The sequence below is a fragment of the Leptidea sinapis genome, chromosome Z, assembly GCF_905404315.1.
Source record: "Leptidea sinapis chromosome Z, ilLepSina1.1, whole genome shotgun sequence".
In the NCBI taxonomy this organism is placed as follows: domain Eukaryota; kingdom Metazoa; phylum Arthropoda; class Insecta; order Lepidoptera; family Pieridae; genus Leptidea; species Leptidea sinapis.
In genome coordinates this window covers 8,913,682-8,928,852 of record NC_066312.1, presented here as the reverse complement: position 1 = coordinate 8,928,852, position 15,171 = coordinate 8,913,682, and the positions used below count along the sequence as shown (strand labels likewise).

Here is a 15,171-nt window from a genome sequence, read left to right as displayed (position 1 = left end):
ATATCTGAGTGTCTTGGTGGAGCGACGACACACGTAGAGTAAGTAGTAATTGGCAGCAGCTGGATTAGAACAGCTGAAGATACAGTTCAAATCAAATCAAATCAAAATCACTTTGTTCATGTAGGTCATGGAAATGACACTTATGAATGTCAAAAGTTTACTTTTTATAACTACCGCCATTTCGGAAAGGGTTGAGCTGTAATGAGAAGAAGTGGCAAGGAACTCATTACCACTCTTTCAAATCTACATTTACATCTTCATCTTTCCACAAATAATTTAAGTTACAATATATGCAAAGTGATGCAACAAAAAAATACGTCAAATATAAATGTCAATTAATACTTAAAAACAAGAGTTATTGAGTACAGTAGATGTCCACACAAACCGTAAATAGATAAAGGTTAAAAGTTCAGTGACGTGCACTGGGCTATGTACAGCAGTGGATAAATTCAGGTTGAAAATGATGATTGTCCTATATAACCATTAAATCGAATTACTTTGGACTACACTTACGACATTTTGGATTGAATCCAACAGTTAAATATCTTGGCAATCTAAAAGTTGTAATAAATAGATGAAGTTGTAGTTTGAATAGGATTATAAACCTGAATAATAAGGTACCTAATGCTTAAATTTCTTACAATTACAACTTGCAAAATTATTTTATTTTACTACTTATACATACATTTTTGATATGGGCTGTTGATCGACAAGGACTTTCACAAAATGGAAACAGCATTAAACATCAATTACACTTTATTGATTAAATTTATACAATATTGGGTTTACAATGTATAAGGAGGAAAATAAGACGGCGTAGCTTATATAAAATTAATTTTACACAATATATTGTACTAAAGCATCAGTCATACAAGAGAGAAACGCGCGGTCCGGTAGCTAACAGAAATTTAATTCTACATTACTTATCGTAATAATAGATGAAAGACAGAGACCACTCCATTACCAGAGCGCCATCGCTTTTTCATTAAAAAGCCAAGGCTTGGTATTTATTTCGTTCTTATCGGTTTCCCGATTTCCAGGATATAATAAATTTCATAACAAAACAAGCATAATAAACTCCCAAAATAAATAATCTGTAAAATAGTGTATAATATAATAAATTAATTAAACCGGTATAGGATATAAAATATGTGTTACAAATAGCTAAATGAAATGTCTTGAATGTAATCCTGGATCATTCATTCTGTCCTATCTCCGTCTCTTGTCATTCTTTTTAAACATTAATATGGTAGATTTTAGTTTAGACACTTAAATATATTTAGGTCTACTGCTAAAGCTTTATTAATATTACAACCGGACCGAGCGAGTTTAAGTCATTGAAGTGACAACTTGTGCTACGGTTGTGCCGTGGGTTACATTCTTTCTTTTTATGATCTTTAGAACATTTGAGCGATAATCCTCATTTTTTAAGTCAGCAATCGGAGAAAACATCTCTACTTTTGATAACATGAGTTCAACAGTTATTCGAATCGTCGCTGCGTTCATGGAATACCATGTGTACATTTAAAGAAAGTCTTCAGACTAATTTGTACTACAATATAATTGTTAGGGCATTATCGCGCCGGATTCCCATCGGATGGCCTACTCTATCTGCAGCACACTCCCGGTAACAAAGTTGTCACAACATTTCCGTATTATAAAGCATAAATACGATACCATAATTTTATTACAAAACTTAACGCTCTGAATACGTATGTGTTTTTACAATGTTTAATAACTCAGTGCTATATTTTTATGTTACTCAAATGAGACTTGAATTTTGATCCTACAGTTGTATATTCTATACTCTAATAGGCCCAACCTTCTATAGAACTGTAAACCAAACAAAATACGTGGATGATATTATAATCATCTTTTTATTTAAAAACATTGGGATCAAGGAGAAATAAAAGTGGAAAAATGGATTATTACAACGCGTGTTATAAATAATATAAACTGATTACTCCTCGATCTTATTTCATTAGATTAAATCATCAATTACAGACAATATTTTTTGCCAACTATGTAAACCTTTTGTAAATTTAGTCTCAGTCTCAACAGACTTAATGCTTACTCCTTTTTTGATAAAGTACCAAAATTATTAAAAATATTTTTATATTTGCCAACCAAGAGCCTTTCTTCAAACATCGAAATTTATTGGCACATCACTATTGTAGTATCAAAATTCAAATAGCCCAAGTAAGTTTAGCACATAGAATTTGGTAGCTTAATATTTTACAAACAATGACTAAAATAAATATGACGACCTCAAAAAATTAGAAATAAATCGATATAATATATATATTTTCCTTAGTGTGAATCGTACGTTCGCGTGATGTCCGAATGTCATGAAGCTGTAATTTTTGTTTACTACACGGCCACATTGTCTATGGACCTCGCTGGGACGTTCCCCTTTCACCCCCTCGCGCTAGTCCTGTTACGTCAGTACGGTTTGCACTTTCATTACCGTTAGGTTACACGTCGTGATATTTTCATTACGTCACTGCTTTGTGATTGTAGTTTTCATTGTTACGTTTTGACTTTTATTGTTAATAGTTCTGAAGTTTCCTTTACTCTGAGTTACTATAATAATACGGCCAGGAAAATAAATATTTTTTTTACTTAACCCATATTCTTTCATTAATTTTGGCATGAAACAATAAATCGTGGTTTATTTATTAATAATAATATCCTAGTGATGCTTGTTTATCATACCGCAACCAAGCGACGATGGGACGTCATCAACATCAGGTCCATAGATAATACCGGTAGTAAATAAATAACATTAGAAAGTATTCATTCAAAATAATTACATTGCGTTTGAATAGTTTAGAAACACTAGTAGATATATTCATAATAATCGTACTATCTATATTAGGTGAATTCTATTTAAACCGTGATATTTTGTCTACACTAGTTTCTTACAATAATTTTAATTTTTTTATATTTTACAGTAAGAACATTAACTTTTTCGTTCATAAAATTCAAGAAAATTCCTTCCTTTGTAAATTTCATTGATTCTTATTTGGGTAGTAGAGTTACTATCAATCGTATTATAACTTGTCACTTCAGTAGGTGATTAATTATTATTAAATAATTGCGTGCTTGTTTTTCTAGACTAATCATAGGCATTAGCATCAAATAATAGACGGGACCTATTTGAATAAATATTAAAACATGTTACTATCATAAATGAGCTTTCATAACAAATTTATTGCCATAAAAGCTTTAAATCTATCATTTATCTAATAATACTGGATGGACATTAAACATCGCGAAAAATTCTGATTAGTTCTTAAGATCTTTTGTAAATATATTAGTATAAAAGCTCTTAATATTATAAAATCTTATCTTGTATGAAGTCGGTAATTAAAACTTCTTATCTTAACATGTAGTAATGAGATGTTGAGATCAAAAAGCTCAGCTGAAAATGAAATGTTCATGGAAATATTATTTATCTTAAACGGAAGCCTATTTTATGTTGCAGCTTATAGTTTTTAAATTACGAAAATATTTATCGAAATAAGATTAAGTAATGTACTCATAATATAATTTTGGTAATTTTGCGTTTAAATCGAATGAACACGCTTTATCCTGGACGGAAAGGGGCAAGTGAATTAGAAAAATTATCATTTTATTATAATCGTGTACATCTCTATATTGGCATACATAATCAGTGCTAAGAGTTATTAAAACATTTTTTTCATGGTAAAGAACTTTTTAGATCCTATTTAACGGCAGCCTAATGAAAATATTTCTATATCCACAACCATTACATTGTGTGTTTATTATTTTGTATTACTTAAATTTCTATTAATTATGTAAAATGCAAATTAATATCCCGCCAAGGCTTCGGAGATCACGTGAACGAAACGATTATTGACAGTAGATCACATACGCACACACACACACACTTATGGTAGACCACTCACACTAGCAGTAGATATACATCTAAAACATTGGATATATATTTTGTATATCACACAAGTTGCTAAGAATTGCGGACACCTAACTATAAATCTTAAAATGTACCGATAAGTTTTGGATTACAATTTTTTATTTAGACCATATTTGATACAGTCTGTTGACATCAGACTTGAACTGTTAAATAATTACTAACTTCGTTTTAAGTGGACAAAATAAATTTGCTACTTGACTGTTATCCAATAAGTATTTAAAAAAAATATTTATTTTATATTCTTCGAAAAACTGAAATTCCAAAAAAACAGCCAGTCACGCTATATTTTGATTGGCGGCGGAACATTTGTGAAATACTAAAGTTATTAAATATGTGAAAATTTTACTAATATCGTAAAGATAATATCTATAGGAGTTTTGGCGTGCCATTCCAAATGTCAAAAGTAATATTAAGGTATCTCTACTATTTTATTTTCTAAACAGAACATTGAACAATTTCATCTCGTTAAGAATTTAACAATACAGTGCTACAAGACTGACTAATATAAAAATCCTTGTAACTGATTACTATAATTTTATTTAAATTTTCACAGCAAACTGCGATAAAAAATGATAATTTGTTGTGTAAATATGGCGTCACAAAATGGTGGCCTGCATTCTGGTGAGTACAGATTAAAATTGCATTTTAATTTCATAAACTTCTTAATAAATAAAATTCTTGCAGTAAAACTTCAAAGCTATCTAATTATATAATATTTCATACTTCATTGTCACAACTGTCAAGTAGCTATGGATTCTGGAATAATCCGCGCCAAATCTGCAAAATTTTTGAACTGGCAAAGAAAGCTCGCGGGCAACAGACTTGTGTCATTGTGAAGTTTGTTATTTTTCATTTATCTAGCATTTACTTTGCAATCGCTACTTGGCTTGAATTTTTTATTTTTAAATTACATTGACAAGACTTTACCCTTCTTTAATTGACCTTGGATTATTATAAACCGCCCAAATCGCTACTTTCCTGTAACTTTTATGGATGAATGTAGTGGTAAATGATAATCTTGTGTGTTATTTTCTTTCTACTTAACATTTATATTAAGTGCCACTTAAAACGCAGTTGTATTATTTAAGTCAGTTCCCTTCTCAATAAAAACCACCTCAGTCGCCGTAATAATTCCAGAATGACTCAATCAATTCGTTTATAATAAAAATATGTTTGACAAGTAAACGAACGACGACACTGTATCAAATTTGAAGTTATGTTTACGTATAACTAACATTTAATATATATTTAACTTAATATTTCTAATTGTTTGTTAGTTAGAAAGGTAACAAACATGTTAAGTTACGCACCGGGTCCGTGACAACCATAAGAACTAATAATACTGAGGAAAATAATAATACGCATTATGAAAGCACAATGCAATTTTTGGCCAACACGAGTTTTTTTCCCGAATATCTACCTTCATGTTTTAAAAGTAATAAATATTAACATTAGAAGGTTATAACTGATTTGTTTTTAACACCGGATTATACATAGGTACATAATATGTTACGGGTAGATCTGCTATAGGAGGAGCAACATTCGGTGCGATTCCTCACATTTAGTAAAGCTCTTGTTAACTTTCAGTAGGTTAAATGTCATCCATGTTAAATACAATTTAGCGATACCCATTAATTTTAATATTAATTATTTAGAACTTACCATTTCATATTAAATTTTTTAATATTACTACAAATTTATGTTTTAAGAAGCTATTATTAATATATTTTGTAGCTGAAGTATTAATAAAAAAATAGGAAATTAGACGCTTAGTCTAAATTTAAATTGCAAAAGCTTTTTATTTGCTGTGAGTATTATTTACAAATTATTGTATTAGTATAATGAATAAAAATTTCTGTACGAGGAATTAATCATATCTGATTCGTGTTTTTTCAATTATTATAAAAATATGTCAGAATACGAAATTATATCAAGCAGATGTAACCTTGCTTCAAATTAATTTATTATTTATTAACTTTTATAACACGGTTTTATTCTTGCCTTGTGACAATACTATTATCGTATTGCCAACTTTACATGAGTAATAATTTAAATAATACAGACGTGTAATGGAAAATAAAATATTTTTTAATCAATTTTAGAGTCAGTGATAAATATTATTCCTACAGTAACTTACTTTTAGCTTAAGCGGTGGCAATCGTTATAAATTTCATAAAAATAGATGAGAAGCGCTAATATCGTAAAATCAGAAAAATTTTTCAAATTTCCTTTGGTTTTATCAATTGATATTAATTAAGATTTTTATTACGTTACAATTATAGTCATTAATAGATAGTATGCAGACATTCTCAATAATATATACCTGTATCTTATCAGTCAATGGACCCGTGCGTTGTTTAAAGAGTATTTATAGACACATACCTATGGCTAAATATAAATTAAGGTTGACACATTTATCTCTAATATATATAGTCTAAAACAGCCTCGACTAAGTGGAATGGATTGGAATGGAAAAACATTCACACCCAACACATAATTGGCCACCGATCTTCACACTGTTACCAAAGGTCATGACAAATATAAACAACATTATAATAAACGGCGTTAACCCACATTACTTGTAAATATATGCATTTGTAATATTTAATAAATCACAGTTTCCCAAAGGCTGGTCTAATATCAAATTTGCAATCATCTGTCAATATGATTCGTAAAAAGTATGACTTCGATATCAATATCGAATCTGATGTACGAGTAACTCTATGACTATAATCAATATAGTCATAGAGTTACTCGTACATCAGATTCAAACCAACCTTTCGGAAAGCGGATTGCGATCAATTGCGTCTATATACGAAGCGACATCAATGGTTATATAATTTTATGTTATTAGCTACGGTTTCTATAGGAAGACATGTGTGCGAGATTCACATGTCTTCCTAGTCATATCTATTATACGTGGAATGGGCATGTTTCGGCCTTTTAATATGCTACATCTATTTTTTTTTATTGTATGGTAGTCGAAAACGTAACAAAAACAATAACATATAATTGGACAGTAATATTTTGGTTTAAACTTAGTGTATCTCTTTATACCTACTTTTATTTAATATTTTGAACCGCGCATATATGTTTGAGTAAATCATTTTCAAAACGACGACAATAAACTTATTCTATTAATACCTAATCTACTTAATCTAATGTAATTATGTCTTTTATTTTTATATTTAACACTATAAAATGTACAAAGGATATGGTGAGAATTATTTGAATTTCTACAATTAAAATTAAATTGTTTGCGTTACACTTGTTTTAATTATGTACTATGTTTGAGTATCGATACTGAATATTAGTAGTGTATGGAAAAGCTTAATTTAACATAAATCCATTTAAATATACGTATACAACTTTCGTACTTCACTGAATTAAATGGATATAGTAATTAAAATATTAATAACTTAGCCCTTACTTGTTATATATTTATCCTAAAATTAGATAAGACTAACCATTTATGTTTAACCAGTTGATAAGCGATTTAATTGGCATAATTTAAATGCATTGATGTATTCGCGTTTTTTCGGAAGAGGAAAAGCAGATTGATAAATATTTGTTTTTTTTTTACTAATGACCACTCTACTTACTGAAATCATTTGACTTCTCGTATTTGATTTTGGCATTGTATCAATTTTTGAATATTAATGCTTAAGATTTTCTTATTATGCATAAAATATGTTGAAAACCCATTCTATTAAAGTTTGTTCGGTTCTAATATAAAAGATAATAAAACGTAAATCTTCAAAAATATTTTATTAATACGTTGATAAAATAATGTATTATAAAAAATGACATTCAATACAACCTGAAATATTTCTACCAAAACCCAAAAATGTGATGCTAGCAAATGTGAGAAGCTAAGTTTTAACTTCTTACGGGTAGTACTGACAGTCGATATTTTAATTTTTTTGTTGACGTTGACGACAAAACTGACGATCGATAAAATTGAGTTTTGTTAAACTTAGTTTGAAGTGTCTTGGAGAAATCGGGCGGCCTAAAATATTTAAACAGGCCTATACAAATCAATAACGTTAAATTATTTTTGTGTGAGATATATAAGAGAAAATCCTTTACAGAACGAGTCAAAAGACGCACTAAAATGTACGTATTATTTTCTCGTTCGATGATATATAAAAGTAGATATTAGTATTGAAGTTGACTAAAATATAATTGACCAAGAATCATTCCCCAGAGTAACGCTGTAAAACAAATCAGTGCCTATGATCTATCTTCCTAACGAATACCTACACTTTCTACGAATAAAAATTAACATCGACAATTAGTATAATCTGTTATTATCATGACCGTTGCCACCTTCAATTGTAGTCCTTGTGCAGTCGAGGCTGTTTCATTCTATATAAGGATTGGGGATAGTAACACTGATACACGACAGACAACATAAATAAGTTCGTTAATCACAGACTAATAGAATAAGACTATCGAATTTTTTATGGAATATTCAACTCTACACAAAAGAAAATAATGTTTAAAATCGGACAAAATATGTAATGTCCATAATTCCAAATGCGCTGGTGTACAGGCGTTGAAAAACACTCGATTTTCTTCTACTGCTGTGTAGGTATAAAATATGTTACTCTATTAGTCTGACTTTCCACTGTGTATATACGAGGCATAGGCCTAAAGGTAATAATTGCCTCAGGAAAGTTTAAATATTATCCGCCACAAAACCAAATTTCCAAATCATCAATCTAGATCATTTTCCGTATATCGTAGCCTGTACTTTGATGTTTCTAAACAGGCCATTATTGGTGAAATATTATGTTAAAGATAATCCTTTGGTGTTCCGTTTTCTAAGGTTCTTACATAGTCACCATTTAAATTCACAGCGGCCCGTAAAGAAACATTCTTATATTTTTTTGTCACGACTTGTCATTTTCCATTCACTTTGGAGCAAGGTTGGTAGATCGATATCCAATTAGCTTATATGTATACACTCACAAAGACTTCCTCAATGATTAGTCTCTGCTTTACACTTGTTATTACCGTTCTCTATACAAGTACAAAAACGAAATTATAGAACATTTTATGGTTCAATAAATCATAAAAGTATATAAATATTATATAATCACTTAACAAAACTAACAGTATGATGGAATATTATGATGATAATGGGATATTTATAAAGTATGATCAAAATGGATGTACTCATAGCCTACTACATTTTGTATACACATATAAGCGAATAGAATTTTATTAGTCGATCCAACCGTGCTCGAATACCCAATTAAGTGTATTTAATTAAGCGTCGATGTCTTCCAAAAATTATGGGATCTCTACCTATATATTTGTTTATATTCATCAACAAATGTCCAAAGTTCATTTAGATAAACACATAGGGAGTCCCGTTTGAGATGTCTTCTTTTGTTTGTGTTAACGTGTCATTTACGTAATTGTCCTTAGTCATAGCACAAACATTAAGTTGTAATTGCATTACCATATTGTGTGTAGTCACTTCGGTATGAATGTCTCTTTCTTAGTCTAATTACATTATTGTTCCTTCTAATATCTAAAGTTTTAAAACTATTACAGGAACAATTCCTGTACTTATTGTAATAATGTGTGTAAATAGAAGCTGTGTTAGGCCCGTACCCCACCAAAGAACAAATAAGATATAATTTTGTTTTTCACGCGCCGAGTAACCACATAGCTTCAGTGGATACTGTTCATCACAGGTCATATGCGATCAACGGATAAAAGTGAGTTTATTGTTGTAACTAAGCTTCAGCGCGCACAGGGATTTTTACATCACCGTTTTACACATCCGTGACTTCGTCCATTTAAGTAGTTTAGCTCTAGCCAAAATACTTCTCCGCATAGTTTCGATGGATTCACCTTTGTAGTAAATCTCTCATCTTTTCTCCGCTTCGCATAGTTCCGCTTTGGTGGAGTTCGTGCCTCAGCTATGTAGCTCATTCTCATCATCATAATCATTACATACACAAGACAATTAAATGAACATGAAGTAATAACTTCAACAATTTGTATTGAAATAATTTCGCTCTAATATAACAGAAAATTATTCATAATATATCCAATGGATTAACTTAATGCTTTTTTAAGTTAACACAAATAATTAGAGATAAAAATTAAGCCTTGTACTAAACTAATAACCAAAAGAATGTAAGCATGATGAGAATAATCTACCACATTAATCATAAACTATTGTATTCCCGATAAGGGTTAAGCATCTATTAATAAAAGCTAGACTTAAATATCAGAATAGAAGCACTTTAAGTTCGTAATCGCGGACAAGGTGCCGAGATGTCTAGAGACGAGGAGCCATCAGACATGGCACGCCGGTGGGGAACGAGCTGGTAACCGACCACGCCAAACCTCGTGACCACACTTCCCTCTCCTCGTCTTATCTGAAACATTTAATTCACTTTTTTATATACGTTTATTTACATAGTACGCAAAGCACAAAGATTCCTTGTCTAAAACAATTCCACGCGTTTTTCACAATCTCATAAGTATTAATATTGGTGATATTATTCATTTTTTATTTTATTTTTAAAACTCAGAAAGTGATATTTCTATATAATGTTATATATATACAAAGAGAAACCAAAGCAAAAATACTTCGTATATCATAATTCATATATTTATAAATAAATGTGCTCTGTGGTTTTTTTATTTGGATTACGTTATTTTTAGTGAAATTGTTTTAGACAAAATCAAGAAGCGTCGGTTGATTTGTCAAACTATTTGATATAAAACTATAGCGCATATGCAGTTCTTCATGTCTTTTACTCGTTGACTGAATCTAAGGAACCAGATGTAAAAAACACGATGATTTTCGTTCAAACTCCTGAACATTGCATATAGGCTATTTTTTTTTGTCAGCGCATTTACATCTTACACACATTGCCAATAGTAATCTCGGTTTACGTCTAGCTGGGTAAGAGTTTACGTTTCATTTTAATATCAGAACGCATTGGATATAATAATTGTCAAATTGTTCGGTACCATTTGCTGTAAGTAAATTTTATTTGATTGTATGATCATTTTGGATTCAGCATTTATTATTTTGTTGTAAAATATGTTGTGTTGCATAATTGTTTTAATTTATTAATAAATTCATGATATTAAATTCTATGTAAACTATCATAGCATAAATCGAGATTATCATGCGAATTTTGACCTAATTCATCCAGTTTCACAGTTAATAAATTCCATATATTCTGGATATTTTTACATAAACACGATACAGGGGTTACAACACATTAATAACTGGGGATACAACAAAAGTATTAAATTACGGTTTGATGCTTTAAATTTTTAAGTAAATATGACATTTATACACAGATATATATCTACATAAGAAAATAGAGTATTCAGTCTAAGACTATTTAATTCAACCGCAATTTAATCCGTTGAAACACAAATTGGACATATATTATTACTCCAAATAAAACATATTGGCACTGAAAAGCTGCTATAAAATATATAACATTTACAACAGTCAGGGAAGGCTTAACCAAATGCACATCTATATAGTTCCAGCCGATATTACAAACACACTTATTACTTACAACTTCGCAATGTGTAGATATTCTTCTTGAGCTAGGTTACTAAACAGATAGTATAATATTATATTTAATATATGTTTTAACTTTCAGAATAATCATTTCAAACATTTTGCAAACATTGCAAATTTTGGACGCTTTATTTGTTTCAAATTTGTATCTCGGAAAGGTAATGTGGGCGTAGCAGCCCCGCCGTCACTATGATTAAAAAATCATACTTTAACCGTTACTTGCGTTCACCACTTATAGTTCGTGTTTAAAGTGCGTCGGGAACTTAGGTACTTTAAATTGTGTTATATTTCCGTTTTGTGCTACTATTACTTGTAAGACAAAAGGTCAGATTTTGAATATCGACCGCAAGGTACATCTTCCATCGGTATCTTAAAAATAATAATGGTATTTTTTTTAATTTAAAAAATGTAGCACCAACTACAAAATTCAAAACAAACTATACTTTTGCAATAAGTTAAATAAAAAAATATAGATGCTATGAATGCGCCTTTTCAAAGCAACGCGCAATCGTTATCTGCAATGGTAAGCCTTTGCGAAATCCGCTCTTCTTTCCTTGCTTGCATTGCGATGATTTGATTGTACGTCAAGGGCAGTGTTTGCGTTAGTGTGACAATCACTAACAAACTCGCGACTGTAGTTAGTGTGCGTTATGCGTGCACGTATTGGTTCCTGGCTTGTAGTTGAATCAAAGAGTGGGAGTGATGAGCGTTCTTATACAAATCATTAACTATTTCCTTTCTAACCTCTTTTACCTGTTCTTTGATCATAAGTATCTACCTTATTATTTTATAGTTTATTCGTATAATCAAACATCCCCTTATAATATTTTCTGAACGACTTGTCCATGATTTACATCTTCCAGGCGTATCGCGCTGTTTCTATTATTTTTTTAAATAGAACATCCACTTCTTTGATATCTATTTAATTATTTACTATCTCCAACAAGGTAATTTCGTGTTGTGTTACACCCTTTTTATGTTATTTTTACAACAATTTGGTGCAAGGCATACTAATAAGGTGAAGCCAGGATTATCAATCATTAGAACGCGATAGTGAATTAATATATTATTCTTAGTCATCGATAGGTTGCATTTAGTGCTCGATCGATGGTGAGAGATCATATTGCGTTTAGTCCTAAGCTGATAGCAAACTTTATTGCACGTGTTGAATTGCAGCATATTACCGCCATAGCGCGTCAGCGGACCGACGTACGCTAGATCGACGAGATCGACCGACGATTCTGGTTAGCGCGAGGTAGCTATACGCGCGAAGCGATTCATCAGGGATGTACTGTGCGCGTTCATATGTTTTCATTGTTATAGCTACTACTGACCGTCGGTCGAGCGTCGTCGTCGACGTACATTGAAGGAGAAATTTATACAATATATTCGATCATGCCCGAACACGAATTTTTAATTATGATTTTGATGAGGATGTTACAAACGCGCATGGTCCGTCGCCCGGTCAGCGTCACACTGAATGCACAAATTTATTGCCATAGCGTGTCAGCGGACGGTGCTACGTCGGACCGACGAGCTCGACCGACGATTCTCGTCAGTGCAACGTAGCTCTAGCTGCGTAGTAATTTATATGCGCTGGACTACGCGGACAATGCGTTCATATGATTTCATCATTATAGCTACTATTGACCGACAACAGCCCTGACCGGCGATTTAGCACTAAATGTAGCCTTACAATTTTTGTGAAAACGTTAAATCACTTTTTGTCAGAAACTATGTCTTATAAAGTATTTTAAGGACGTAGGGTGTACATATAAAGAATTTGTAATATAATAACTGATTTTTATGAAAGTTGGTTTAATTGAGAGGTAGAGATAGGAAGCGAAATAGCTTTTATCTATTATATTGATAAGGCTTTTAATATTTATTTATCTAACGTCTATTGTATTGCAATTAATATTTCATTAAAAAATATTTTGATTTAACTATAGCGTTGTATCGGGTTTGTGGCCTAATTGGAGGTGAAGTATTTTTGCTTATAAAATTTTTCATTTACCAAACAAAACGTGCATTTACATCAAGTGTAAATTTCAAAATCTGACCATTAAATAATTATGTAATCAATCGAATCAACAAACAGATTCTAAAAGGCGGATCGCCTCTAGATTGCGAATTCATTAATTTCTATTCGCAGGGAAGTGAGATGGTATCTTTTATTTATCGCATGATATTTTTTCGAATATATTCCAATACAAATTGATGACTTACAGAGCGGTTCAAATAATTTTTTTTTGAAACACCTTGTTACGACTACACTTAAAGCTGAGAATAGGTAGCTCCAAAGAAGCGGCAAGCTGTCATCTTGAAAAACTCAATTGTCTCATATTTTGCGTTAAGCATTTCACAACATTTTTATTATGAGACACAAACAAGTATAATTAAAAAAAACTTACACTTATAGAACCTGATACATGAACCAAGACCATGTATTTTTTTTATGTTTATTAAAATGAAATTGAGATTTTTTTTTTAAACTTTTTAAAAGTAAATAAATAAACAGGGAGCTAATAAATCTAAAACAGATAACAAATTATTAAATATTACATTTTCACATATACAAAGATTTCCACAGGGTTTACTATACCGACATTTCCATTAAAATAAACTTAACTGCACCAAATACTTAAATTATTGTGCTAAAATAATAAATTAATCAATAAACTAAGTAAAGTAAAAAACTTTAAGTTTATTATTAATGAGAAGTCGGCATTAATGATCATGCTAAGATAATTTTTCACTTACTGACACACGGTTCCAAATTACCAACGATGAATTTGTGCTTCTACCACAACTAAAAATAAAAAATACCTTATTGTGGTTTCAGAGTACTAATTTTCATTTTAACTTTTGAATGCAATTTTGATATTGGAAAGCGAGCAGTTTAGTCCAACTTGAGAGATAGGATAGTTTTTTTTTTCAATTTCTAATATTTTTGTTTAGTATGGACAGATTTCTATGAGAGAATTTATTGACGCACGGTTGGCCAGTACTGCTGTGAAACAATTTCATTATAACAATAGGGGCCATATTTTACGAAATAATACTCTAAGTTATGAAATATTATTGAAAAATTTATAAAAACAGTCTTTTATTTATTATGTCAGCTATTATATTATATGTTGATATTGTACTCTGAGACTTTACTGAACCATCAAAAAACATATCATCGTCTCCTAAATAAAAAATCATTTTGAAATTATTCAACGGTACTTAAAAATTAAAATTTAATTTTAATAAGGGCTAGTCGAAAATTGTATTCAGCTAATTTAAGCTGAGTAAAAACAAGTGTGCTTCTCGGTTTAAGAGGCGTCAATTTTTAACACTGCCAAGTGTAGCATAATGGGTGTGAGGTGTGATGCATCGACGAGATGGGGGATGAGGGATGGAGAGAGCAACGAGCTTGTGTGAGCTGGGCTGTGAAAAATTGCCTGCAGGGTGGTCTTTTTTACACATAACTACAGAATCTATATCTCTCTTATATATAAAATTCTCGTGTCACGGCTTGACCGATTCTCATGAAATTTTGTGAGCATATTGAGTAGGTCTGAGAATCGGCCAACATCTATTTCATATCCCTAAATGTTAAGGGTGGTCCACACGATTTTTTTTTTAATTTTTT

General features: G+C 30.9%; 1 protein-coding gene across 3 annotated transcripts in view; it reads right to left on the bottom strand.

Annotated features, from left to right (window-relative positions):
- Positions 1 to 738: 738 nt before the first annotated feature.
- The window catches only part of LOC126978340 (potassium voltage-gated channel protein Shaker), a 383,795-nt gene continuing 369,362 nt past the window's right edge, over positions 739 to 15,171 (bottom strand). For all 3 annotated transcript variants that reach the window (XM_050827086.1, XM_050827084.1, XM_050827085.1), the window contains one exon: positions 739 to 10,359. The gene's annotated coding sequence lies outside the window, so the exon portion shown is untranslated. The remainder of the gene's footprint in view (positions 10,360 to 15,171) is intronic.